The 12,182-nt window shown below is 47.3% G+C and overlaps 7 non-coding genes across 7 annotated transcripts; 3 read left to right on the top strand and 4 right to left on the bottom strand.

Moving 5' to 3' along the window:
• Positions 1-327: 327 nt before the first annotated feature.
• Trnay-gua lies at positions 328-416 on the bottom strand. The gene is given in 2 exon segments: positions 328-363; positions 380-416. It is a non-coding gene; the product is annotated as a tRNA-Tyr (tRNA).
• Positions 417-5,878: 5,462 nt separating this feature from the next.
• Trnay-gua lies at positions 5,879-5,967 on the bottom strand. The gene is given in 2 exon segments: positions 5,879-5,914; positions 5,931-5,967. It is a non-coding gene; the product is annotated as a tRNA-Tyr (tRNA).
• Positions 5,968-6,215: 248 nt separating this feature from the next.
• Trnaq-cug lies at positions 6,216-6,287 on the top strand. The gene has a single exon. It is a non-coding gene; the product is annotated as a tRNA-Gln (tRNA).
• A 358-nt stretch (positions 6,288-6,645) lies between these two features.
• Trnay-gua lies at positions 6,646-6,734 on the bottom strand. Its single transcript is given in 2 exon segments — positions 6,646-6,681; positions 6,698-6,734. It is a non-coding gene; the product is annotated as a tRNA-Tyr (tRNA).
• A 248-nt stretch (positions 6,735-6,982) lies between these two features.
• Positions 6,983-7,054, top strand: Trnaq-cug. Its single transcript has one exon. It is a non-coding gene; the product is annotated as a tRNA-Gln (tRNA).
• Positions 7,055-7,412: 358 nt separating this feature from the next.
• Trnay-gua lies at positions 7,413-7,501 on the bottom strand. The gene is given in 2 exon segments: positions 7,413-7,448; positions 7,465-7,501. It is a non-coding gene; the product is annotated as a tRNA-Tyr (tRNA).
• A 248-nt stretch (positions 7,502-7,749) lies between these two features.
• On the top strand, positions 7,750-7,821 carry Trnaq-cug. Its single transcript has one exon. It is a non-coding gene; the product is annotated as a tRNA-Gln (tRNA).
• Positions 7,822-12,182: the final 4,361 nt, after the last annotated feature.

Here is a 12,182-nt window from a genome sequence, read left to right as displayed (position 1 = left end):
TTCTCGCCGAGGAAGTATCAGCGATAGGCTCAGGGATTTAGTTTCTACGTTTGTGTTAAAAACGAGACGTCTATGAAACGGCTGAATATTGGTGCGACGATGTGACCTATATAGCACATTAAACGAGTAATGCCTGTAAGAGCAAGCAATTTTACGATAATTCGGAGAAATATCATTATCCTACGAAGGCTAAGAATCCCATGATTATCAACTAGCTATTACAAGCTGAGCAAATGAATTTCCTTTAAAATAGGTTTAAAACATAGGGAGGTTCTGACCGAGTGGGCATGCTCTGGAGCCTCTTTGCTCCTGAGATTAGAAAAACAGTCCTCTGGGCCGGATTTGAACCAGCGACCTATGGATAACTGTGAATCCTCCACTACAGTCCACCGCTCTACCAACTGAGCTACCAGAGGCTCTGCATACTTTCCTGTTCGTTCTGATTGCTTTACGTCCGTCCCTGTCTTTCGTTTCCACACACTGCTACTCAGCGCGCCCATATAGACGCACAGGAAATGCAGTCATCGGCTGCAACTGCAAACATTGCCCAGATTAAGTTTTATAATGCTCGATCGTGTCAATTAGGTTAAAAAATGCAAGTAGGAAGTGTCTGAAGTACGTCAGAATACTGCTAAATGTATTTACGCGTCCCATACTCGCGTCTGGTTCCATGTTGTCGGATGGTGGCGAGAGGTCGCGCGTTTCTTGCCCCCCTGACGTTGCGCCCCCCACGCCCCTCCCTCTCGGCAGTGACCTATCTGAGGAAGGGTCTACACACAGCCTCTTGACGGACGTCAAAACCGTTTCTGACGCCGACGCACCTCCCCCAAGAACTGGGAAATCTAAGCGGTCGGCACGGAAGCAGAGTGCGGAGGAGATCCGCACTCTGGAAAAGAAACTGCAGCGCACTATAAAGCAGATCCGAACAGACGGCAGTGAACGCGGCGGCACAGATGAAATGGGTTCCGTCGCGCGCCACGTGGGGGAGGCCGATATGGAGATGCATGTCGACCGTCCGAGTCCTGAGCTGATGGATACTGGCCATCAGCATACGCCGGCCGAGAAGTCTTGGGCAGACGAAAGTGAATAACACGGACCCTTTCTATCCCCACCATGCAAGATTATAAACTTGCCACAGTTAATTTGAATAGGATTGCATCCGATGTCAAACTTAAATGCTTGACCGACTATCTATATGCCGCCGATATAGATATACTTTTCTTTCAAGAAGTTGTGTCCCCCAAGGTTGGAGAAATACCTGGGTATGATGCCATATTAAATCTTGGCACTGAGGCGGGCACTGCGATTTTATTCAAAGCTGGCATCGCTTACCAACCTACAGCGATTTTAGAAACGGGACGCGGCATTGCCGCCCAATTACAGGATTTGCTTCTCCTGAACGTGTACGCCCCGACAGGGTCCGCTGGCAGAAGGGGCAGAAGTGACTTTTTTAGGGCTGAAGTTGTGACCTTATTGCCGAACGTTCGACTGAAGATCATCCTGGGTGGGGATTTCAACTGCGTTTTACGCAACGAAGATCAAAGTCCGCATTTTAATTTTTGTCCCGAGCTACTAACGTTAACAGATGGACTGCATTTACAAGATAGTTGGTGTCACCTTCGACCACACACGATGGGATATACCTATGTGAGCGCTGCTTCTTCTAGCCGTCTGGATAGGTTTTATGTTTCTCAAGATCTTTTACATACCATTCGTGATTGTGAATTATGGCCGCTCAGTTTTAGTGACCACTCCGCATACCATCTAACGATTCGGCATGTGCGGCAGAAGACATTTTTGGGACGCCGCACGTGGCAGCTGAATGTCTCGCTGCTCGATGAAGCGGATTTACGGCGTTGCCTCGTTGACACCTGGCAGCAGTGCCTCCAGAGGCAAGCTCGGTATAGGGAGCGCGTTCTTTGGTGGACGGAGTTTGTTAAGCCGCGGATTAAGAAATGTATTTGCCAGTTTGCCAGGACCAGGGCTTATTGGAGGAAACGGTCTCTAGAATTTTATTTCCTCGGTTTACGCCAGCTGTACAGCGATCCATCTGCTTTGTCCGACAACCTGATCCGCATCAAGCGTCTCAAAGCCAAAATTACTGCTTTAGTTCGTGAAGCACTTGTTGGCACTCGGGTCCGATCGCGCTCTTCTGATGACGTCTCCCACGAGTCCGCATCGTTATTCCATCTCATACGGGAAACCAAACGTGGTAAACAAAAAATTATTGCTCATCTGAAGGATGCTGGCGGGAATCTGTACAATGAACAGGGTGCTATCAAGACGCATGTCTTCAATTATTTTCGACAACATTATTCCGAGTCAGATACCGATCTATCGGCGGGGGATGATTTTTTAAACGACATCGCCTCCACAGTGGATCAGGATGATAACGCTGCTCTCTTGGCCAATGTCACTAATTCTGAAGTTCAGTCCATCCTTGCGTGCGCTGCCAAGAACAAAGCTGCCGGCTTAGACGGTTTGCCGGTCGAATTTTATTCGCGGTTCTGGGATGTGATCGGCGACGAATTGACCGCCATGTATAACGAACTGTTATCGCATGCTGCCTTCCCCCCGCAGTTCACGGAAGGCATGGTTGTCCTGGTTCCTAAAACATCCAATCCGACTATGTTAAATGACTTTCGGCCAATTACGTTGCTTAACTCTGATTTCAAGATCTTGACTAGGATTATAAACACCAGGCTTAAAGTACTTCTTGGCAAAGTACTTGGCCCTTATCAGACGGGTGCAGTCAGTGGTCGATCGATGTTGAATGCCCTGTGTGAATATCGCGACCTGACTTATTTAACTTGGATTACCAACACTGATTTGGCGTTATTGTTTCTCGACTTCGATAAGGCGTTTGACAGAATTAATCACGGTTTTTTATTGCGCACAATGAGTCAAATGGGATTCAACGAGCGTTTTCGACAGCTTATTCAGAAATGTATCTGCGGAACGTCTTCACGCGTGAAGGTTAACGGCCAGTTAACCGCCCCCGTGCCCATACGACAAGCAGTGCGACAAGGGTGCCCCCTTTCTATGACGTTATTCTCGATCGCTATAGAGCCACTTCTTAAAAAGTTTTACGTAACTTTACACGGGTTGCAAACGTTAAACACCAAAACGGTCTGCCACGCCTATGCCGACGATATCAGTGTGCTTATTACTAACACCGAAGAGCTGGGGTCAGTTCGTCGGATTGTCCATCAGTACTCTGTCGCTTGTGGCGCTCGACTTAATGAGCGAAAGTCCAAAATCATGCCGTTAGGTCGCAACCCCAATTCTATCGATATTTCTTGGTTGGACAGGACCGCAGACCTGTGGCATCTAGGCCTGGTTATATCACCGAACCCCCACGCCATGCTCCACGTGAATTGGGAACGCAAGCTTACCATCTTACGTGCGGTGATCAAAGAACATAACATGCGGTCTTTAGACCGGATGCAGAGGGCACAGTTTATTAATAGTTACGTTTTCAGTAAGCTCTATCACACTGCCGCTGTTTTACCAATCCCGACAGCCATTGCGAAAAAAATTTTAGCACTTGCTTGCTGGTATGTCTGGAGAGGGAACATCTTTAAAGTTTCCTTTAAAGCTACCTCGTTACTACGTTCCCGAGGTGGCTTAGGCGTCAAAGACGTTGAATCCCAATGTGTGGCGACTTTTTTAACTCGTACTTCCCGCATACTACACAGTAACCCAAATAGTCTCACTGCACGGCTTTTCAACACCTTACGTCCAAAGGATTTGTCTGCGCCAGCGTCTGTGGGCCACATTCATCCTGAGCTTGGCTATGTCCGGCGGTATTATGTGGAGCTAAGCTATGTTCAGGACAACCCGCATCCGTTCAACACGGCGGCGACCTATCGTGCTCTTACTCAATGGCAGCTGGATAACCCAATTGAGAAGAAATATTTAGGCAAAAACTGGAGAAATGTCTGGAAGAACATTAGTTATTCGCTCCTTCGCTCCAGAGTTCGAGCTGTTTGGTATGACGCTGTCAATGAGGTGATTCCCACTGGAGAGAAATTGCACAAAATCAAGCTGCGGCCCACCCCGTTTTGTGAGAAGTGTAACCTAGTGGAAACGCTGCCGCATCTCTTCCACTGCAGGGATCAAACACAAATATGGCAGTGGACACGAAAGAAACTCGCTGTCATTAATAGGACGTCGGATACTTCCATTCAACTTCAAGACGCGCTCCAACCAGACTGGCAGCTTTATCCTCAATCTAAGAATAATAGTTATGTCTGGCTCATGGGCCAGTTCGTCTATTACATGCTTGTCCATACAACGTCAACGCTACATGATTATCAGATGTACCTCATCGAAGAGTATTATGCGATTAAGAAATTGCGACAGTATAAAGACCAGTTTCAAAATTTTCTCACTATTGCTTTAAGTGATGGAAGAATTTAAGTTTATAGATCCATTGGACGGAGTTTTCTTTTCTTTTTTTTTTTTTTTCACTATTTTGTTATATTGTTTGTTTCCATGGATTTGGTCTGCTCCGCACCATCAGATGCGGGTGATTTGCCTCATGGGTCACACGAAGGTACAGAGTGCACTGCACTCGGCCTCGAACATTTAATTGTATTTGGGAGTTCCTTTTCATTTTCAAATGACAGCACTTTACTTTTGGTTCCGCAGGGCGTAACCCAGAAGAGGCACCTCATTTGTTTACTTTCATTCGCATTATCTTTCATCAAAGCTGCACGACGATTTAGTACGAACCAGGAATTTCCAGCAGATTCTATTTCCTCCTATCAAGAGGCTTTACGATACGGGAAATGGTTGTTTGGCATGTCCCTGCTCTTGGTGTCACCACGTTACCAGCGCTCATCTTCCAACGCATGGCATGCTCAGGGTTTTGAGAAGCAGCAATCCACAATCAACCATCGGGAAACCGAATGTACAATACTCGTCAACGACATGGCCACTGGGACAATTACTCTACGTGAAGACCAACTTTGAGTATCTGCTGTGCTGGATTCATGGTGTGCTGCGTAATCCACAGACCAGACATGGATTTCTTTTTATCATTCTGTTTATATCTATAAAAATAATGGAACACACACGACGCCACATCGCAAATTAAAAAAAATATAATAATGCATACATAACAATAAAATCAAATCACAAAACCATGCAATTGGGTGCGGGGTATGGCGGTGGCATCGTGGCCAGGCCTCCGGATTGCGACCCCTGCCCACCTTGCCGCCGGCTGCCTAGCACTCACGTGCATAAAAAAAAAAAAAAAAAAAAAAAAAAATAACCCAGAGGTCCGTGGATCGAAACCACGCTCTGCTAAAATTATTTCTTTTGCGGACTGTGTCGAGCTCGATTATTACGCCCACAGCGTCGGCTGGGGTGCTTTGATTCAGCGTTAACAGCAAACCCCGTAATTCTGAAGTGTGAAGAATGCGAGAAAAAAAATAAAAAAAAAAAAAAATGGTGTAACGGTTAGCACTCTGGACTCTGAATCCAGCGACCCGAGTTCGAATCTCGGTGGAACCTTCGTTTAGTCTAAATTTTCTGTAATAAGCGTTTCTCGCCGAGGAAGTATCAGCGATAGGCTCAGGGATTTAGTTTCTACGTTTGTGTTAAAAACGAGACGTCTATGAAACGGCTGAATATTGGTGCGACGATGTGACCTATATAGCACATTAAACGAGTAATGCCTGTAAGAGCAAGCAATTTTACGATAATTCGGAGAAATATCATTATCCTACGAAGGCTAAGAATCCCATGATTATCAACTAGCTATTACAAGCTGAGCAAATGAATTTCCTTTAAAATAGGTTTAAAACATAGGGAGGTTCTGACCGAGTGGGCATGCTCTGGAGCCTCTTTGCTCCTGAGATTAGAAAAACAGTCCTCTGGGCCGGATTTGAACCAGCGACCTATGGATAACTGTGAATCCTCCACTACAGTCCACCGCTCTACCAACTGAGCTACCAGAGGCTCTGCATACTTTCCTGTTCGTTCTGATTGCTTTACGTCCGTCCCTGTCTTTCGTTTCCACACACTGCTACTCAGCGCGCCCATATAGACGCACAGGAAATGCAGTCATCGGCTGCAACTGCAAACATTGCCCAGATTAAGTTTTATAATGCTCGATCGTGTCAATTAGGTTAAAAAATGCAAGTAGGAAGTGTCTGAAGTACGTCAGAATACTGCTAAATGTATTTACGCGTCCCATACTCGTGTCTGGTTCCATGGTGTAACGGTTAGCTCTCTGGACTCTGAATCCAGCGATCCGAGTTCGAATCTCGGTGGAACCTTCGTTTAGTCTAAATTTTCTGTAATAAGCGTTTCTCGCCGAGGAAGTATCAGCGATAGGCTCAGGGATTTAGTTTCTACGTTTGTGTTAAAAACGAGACGTCTATGAAACGGCTGAATATTGGTGCGACGATGTGACCTATATAGCACATTAAACGAGTAATGCCTGTAAGAGCAAGCAATTTTACGATAATTCGGAGAAATATCATTATCCTACGAAGGCTAAGAATCCCATGATTATCAACTAGCTATTACAAGCTGAGCAAATGAATTTCCTTTAAAATAGGTTTAAAACATAGGGAGGTTCTGACCGAGTGGGCATGCTCTGGAGCCTCTTTGCTCCTGAGATTAGAAAAACAGTCCTCTGGGCCGGATTTGAACCAGCGACCTATGGATAACTGTGAATCCTCCACTACAGTCCACCGCTCTACCAACTGAGCTACCAGAGGCTCTGCATACTTTCCTGTTCGTTCTGATTGCTTTACGTCCGTCCCTGTCTTTCGTTTCCACACACTGCTACTCAGCGCGCCCATATAGACGCACAGGAAATGCAGTCATCGGCTGCAACTGCAAACATTGCCCAGATTAAGTTTTATAATGCTCGATCGTGTCAATTAGGTTAAAAAATGCAAGTAGGAAGTGTCTGAAGTACGTCAGAATACTGCTAAATGTATTTACGCGTCCCATACTCGTGTCTGGTTCCATGGTGTAACGGTTAGCACTCTGGACTCTGAATCCAGCGATCCGAGTTCGAATCTCGGTGGAACCTTCGTTTAGTCTAAATTTTCTGTAATAAGCGTTTCTCGCCGAAGAAGTATCAGCGATAGGCTCAGGGATTTAGTTTCTACGTTTGTGTTAAAAACGAGACGTCTATGAAACGGCTGAATATTGGTGCGACGATGTGACCTATTTAGCACATTAAACGAGTAATGCCTGTAAGAGCAAGCAATTTTACGATAATTCGGAGAAATATCATTATCCTACGAAGGCTAAGAATCCCATGATTATCAACTAGCTATTACAAGCTGAGCAAATGAATTTCCTTTAAAATAGGTTTAAAACATAGGGAGGTTCTGACCGAGTGGGCATGCTCTGGAGCCTCTTTGCTCGTGAGATTAGAAAAACAGTCCTCTGGGCCGGATTTGAACCAGCGACCTATGGATAACTGTGAATCCTCCACTACAGTCCACCGCTCTACCAACTGAGCTACCAGAGGCTCTGCATACTTTCCTGTTCGTTCTGATTGCTTTACGTCCGTCCCTGTCTTTCGTTTCCACACACTGCTACTCAGCGCTGCCATATAGACGCACAGGAAATGCAGTCATCGGCTGCAACTGCAAACATTGCCCAGATTAAGTTTTATAATGCTCGATCGTGTCAATTAGGTTAAAAAATGCAAGTAGGAAGTGTCTGAAGTACGTCAGAATACTGCTAAATGTATTTACGCGTCCCATACTCGTGTCTGGTTCCATGGTGTAACGGTTAGCACTCTGGACTCTGAATCCAGCGATCCGAGTTCGAATCTCGGTGGAACCTTCGTTTAGTCTAAATTTTCTGTAATAAGCGTTTCTCGCCGAAGAAGTATCAGCGATAGGCTCATGGATTTAGTTTCTACGTTTGTGTTAAAAACGAGACGTCTATGAAACGGCTGAATATTGGTGCGACGATGTGACCTATATAGCACATTAAACGAGTAATGCCTGTAAGAGCAAGCAATTTTACGATAATTCGGAGAAATATCATTATCCTACGAAGGCTAAGAATCCCATGATTATCAACTAGCTATTACAAGCTGAGCAAATGAATTTCCTTTAAAATAGGTTTAAAACATAGGGAGGTTCTGACCGAGTGGGCATGCTCTGGAGCCTCTTTGCTCCTGAGATTAGAAAAACAGTCCTCTGGGCCGGATTTGAACCAGCGACCTATGGATAACTGTGAATCCTCCACTACAGTCCACCGCTCTACCAACTTTTTTTTTTTTTTTTTTTTTTTTTTTTTTTTTTTTACTCTCTACCACTTTTTTTTTTTTTTTTTTTTTTTTTTTTTTTTCTACCGCTCTACCAACTTTCTTTTTAAGAAGCCTTAACCACTTTTTCTTTTTTTAATTTTTTTTTTTTTTTTTTTTTTGTATTTTTATTTTTATACATTACAACATGAAAATGAAGAAGCCCCTCCTGGGCCAAAATCATATAGTTCCCTTCCGGAACGCATGTCCGCTGGGGACAGTAGGGAGATAGACTTTCCGGCCTTCCGGACGTTAGGCCGTCTTCTCGATGCTAATTTATAACCGGTGAATTCGGAGAGGTTTTTTTTTTTTTTTTTTTTTTTTTATTTATTTATTTATTTTTTTTTTTTTTATTGATGCATGGATTCTTCGTGTATCGTTACACAATTGTTACCTGTGTAGATACCAGCATCGCCATACAGCGACATATAGACTAACTGCTCATGCCTATCGTCAACGGTTCACCAGAAAGTCTTCAAACACCTTCATAAGAAAATGGGCATAATGTTTGCGGTATGTCTGTGTTCTCTTCAGTATCCAGTGTTGGGTCTCCAAGAATGATCTGTACTCGCCCACGTCATGCTCCGACGTGCTAAATAGGTAGTACACAGTTATCCCCATTAACCAATGTACTGCGTGTCTCTTCGTTCGCGGGTACGGTTTATCATCAGGGCAGAGTGGGGACATCATTGAAATGGCGTGCGGCGCCGTGCGTTGGATGAAGGCCAATAGGCGACAAAGCAGTTGGCACACGTCCTTTGCAGCCCCGCAAACTAGCCGGTGGAGGTCCGTATCGTGCAGTTGGCACGTCGGGCAAAGCGGCGATGCCGCGAGATGAATCTGGTTCAGACGTGACTGCGTCGGGTATTTACGATTCACGTAATAGTACCATGTGGCCCGCGCCGCCGTCGGTAAGTTAGGGGGGTGGATATTGCACCAGACCGCAGTCCAGTCGTACCGAGGATATTTGCTTTCGACCACGTTCCGGCGCTGTCGCAACATGAGGGTGCCGTACACACTGCGGACTGCGGGCAGGTCGTCAATAGGCAGCATCTTCCGCAGGTAACTGTAGTCTAGCAGAAAAGTCCGGCAGTGGCACAAGGCCGTTGGGATGTGGTGAATATCGATCGGCGGGTCCAGGTTGGGGGGCACGATTTCCGTCAGGAGGAAGGAGATCAGACGGTTATGGTCGCGTTTCCAATGCCATAGCGTCAGTCGCACGAACAACGCCAAGGCCTTGACGTAGACATTGATGAGGCCGAGGCCGCCAGCTATCAGCGGGAGAGTGAGCGTCGCGTGACTTACTTTAAAGAGATGTCCGTGGTTCACGTAATGGCCGAAGACTGCCTGGAGTCTGTCCGCTGTCGCCCGCGGCATGGGAAATATTCGCGCTATATATATAAGCTTCGACACCAGGTAGGCGTTAACGAATTCGACCTTCTGCAGCGCATCGAGGGACCGTAAGGTGTGTAGTCGGATACTGGCGCGGATATTGTGCAAGATGCGTTTGTAGTTGAGAGCGATCGTGCGGCGCATATTCTTAGTGTACGTTACTCCCAAACATTTCATCTCTGTAAGCACCTTAATGCGGGTGTCTGGTTGCGCGGGTAACCCGCGTCCAATGTGCATAATTCCCGATTTCCGCCTGTTGAGCTGTGCACCAGCCGCTTTGCCGTATCTCTCAATCAGAGCTATTGCCATATCAACCTCTGCGTTCGAACGTACTAAGATGACGACATCATCCGCGTAAGCCCGGTACACAAATTTATCTTCTCGCATAGTGACGCCCCGTAGCGTTGTGTGGAGTTGAACCAACAGCGGCTCAATCGCGAGGGCAAACAAGCTCATGGAGAGGGGACACCCCTGTCTGACAGAGCAGTGTATCTGTACGGGTCCTGCTAAAAGTCCGTTTACTAAGATCATTGACTCTGATCCATGAAGAAGCCGCAAGACAGACGCAATGAGCCGTTGTGGAACACTCATCGCCGTCATCGTTTCGCGGAGAAAGTCATGGCCGACTGCATCAAAGGCGTTTTCTAAGTCGACAGCAAGCATGGCACCTTGCATTCTACACGCATCTGCGATGGCTATCAGATCACGGTAGTCACACAACGCCATATGAATAGCGCGATTGTCACCGACTCCAGTCTGGTCTTTTCCCGTTAACAGTGTAAGGGCCGGTCGGAAGCGAAGGGCCAGGAGTCGTGCAAAGAGTTTGTAATCACTGTTAAGCAGTGTTATCGGCCGGAATTGATGCACAGAGTATCCGGAAGATGTCTTCGGGACTGGAATGATTAGTCCCTGCGTAAATTCGCGAGGGACTGCCACCTCAGGATTGAGTAGCTCCTGGCACATCTGTCTCAACATCGGCGTGAGGATACTTTGAAATTCTCTGTAGAATTCTATAGGCAGTCCATCGGGCCCAGGGGCTTTATTCTTGCGACCCTTGGCCAAAGCCGTCGCCACTTCCTCTTCCGTCACATCTTCCTGCAGTGCATCAACAGTGGCGCGATCGAGTCGGCGCGGCAGGGCCGTGAGTATGTCATTAAGTGCCTCTCGATCTGGCGTCTTCTGCGAGTACAGACTGGCATAGTACTCCACGAACCCTTTTTTGATCTCGGCCTGTGTGGTTAACCGCCGGCCGTCCACCGTCCGAAGTGCCGTGATGAGTTTGCGTGTATACTGCCGCTTTTCCCCTACCACGTGGTGCAATGAGGGTCGTTCGTGCGCGACCTCATATCCCAGTCGTGCTCGAATGACGGTTCCATCCATCTTGTGGCGCATGAGATGCAACAGTTTGGCTTTGACGCGGTTGATTTCCACAAGACTAACCGGTCGTTGTGCGGGACGGTTGTACATGTCACGGAGAACACTAAAGTAAAATTCCACCGTCGCATTGTACCATTGCATCCTCTCGCGGGAGTAGTTCATTAGTGTCCTCCTCAAGGCCGGTTTGGCGCAATGTAGCCACCAGAGGAGCACCGACTGATAGGCGTGTGTGCGACGTAAGCAGTTCGTCCAGGTTTCGGTGACTTGTACACGGCAATCACGATCCTGCAGAACAGCGACATTCAATTTCCACAATCCTCTGCCGCGATAGGTTGCCTGGCGCGCCAGAGTGATGGTGCAGATATACGCCAAATGATCTGAAAAGATCGTCGGCCAGAGTTCCGACTGCTGAAGACTGAGACGAAGCCCGCGCGACGTATATATGCGGTCCAGGCGGCTCGCTGACGTAGCCGTGAAGTACGTGAACCCCGGCGCGTCTCCATGAAGGCAGGTCCATGTGTCCAGCAAGGCCATGTCACGTATAATGGCAGAGAGCTCCGGGCATGTGTTGTAGTTCGGCGTCTGGTCGCGGGGTGACAGCACGCAGTTGAAGTCACCTCCGAAAACGACGTGATCATACCTGCCCGCGAACAGGGGCATTATGTCAGTCCTATAGAATTCCGAGCGGGCGCCTCTATTACTTGAGCCAGATGGAGCGTAGACATTAATGATGCGGACGCCAGCGAGCGTAAGCGCTGTACCTCTCGCCGAAGGTAGAAAAGCGACGTCCGTAACTTCGAGACCTTCTTTGGTTAAAATGGCAGTGCCCAATTCGTGTGCGGTACCAGGATGGACATGAGCGGTATATGTGCGCAAGGACTGGAGATCCGACTCCCTGACCTCCTGTAACAGGGCGATATCGACTTCCGCCGCTCGTAACATGTCACTGAGAAGCTGCAGTTTACGAGCACTGCTGATTTTATTAATGTTGATTGTCGCTATGCGATACGCCTGTTGAGGGTTCATTGGACACATCGCCGCGGCACCTTCTGCTTTTAGGTTCGCTGTGCTTTCTCCGAGCCGTCGAGCGGCTCACTTGATCCTGGTCGGAAGGCGTTACCCA

This window comes from Schistocerca americana, unplaced genomic scaffold (assembly GCF_021461395.2).
Source record: "Schistocerca americana isolate TAMUIC-IGC-003095 unplaced genomic scaffold, iqSchAmer2.1 HiC_scaffold_204, whole genome shotgun sequence".
Taxonomy (NCBI): Eukaryota; Metazoa; Arthropoda; class Insecta; order Orthoptera; family Acrididae; genus Schistocerca; species Schistocerca americana.
The sequence above is the reverse complement of the archived record's forward strand: the minus strand, read 5'-3'. Positions and strand labels throughout refer to the sequence as shown.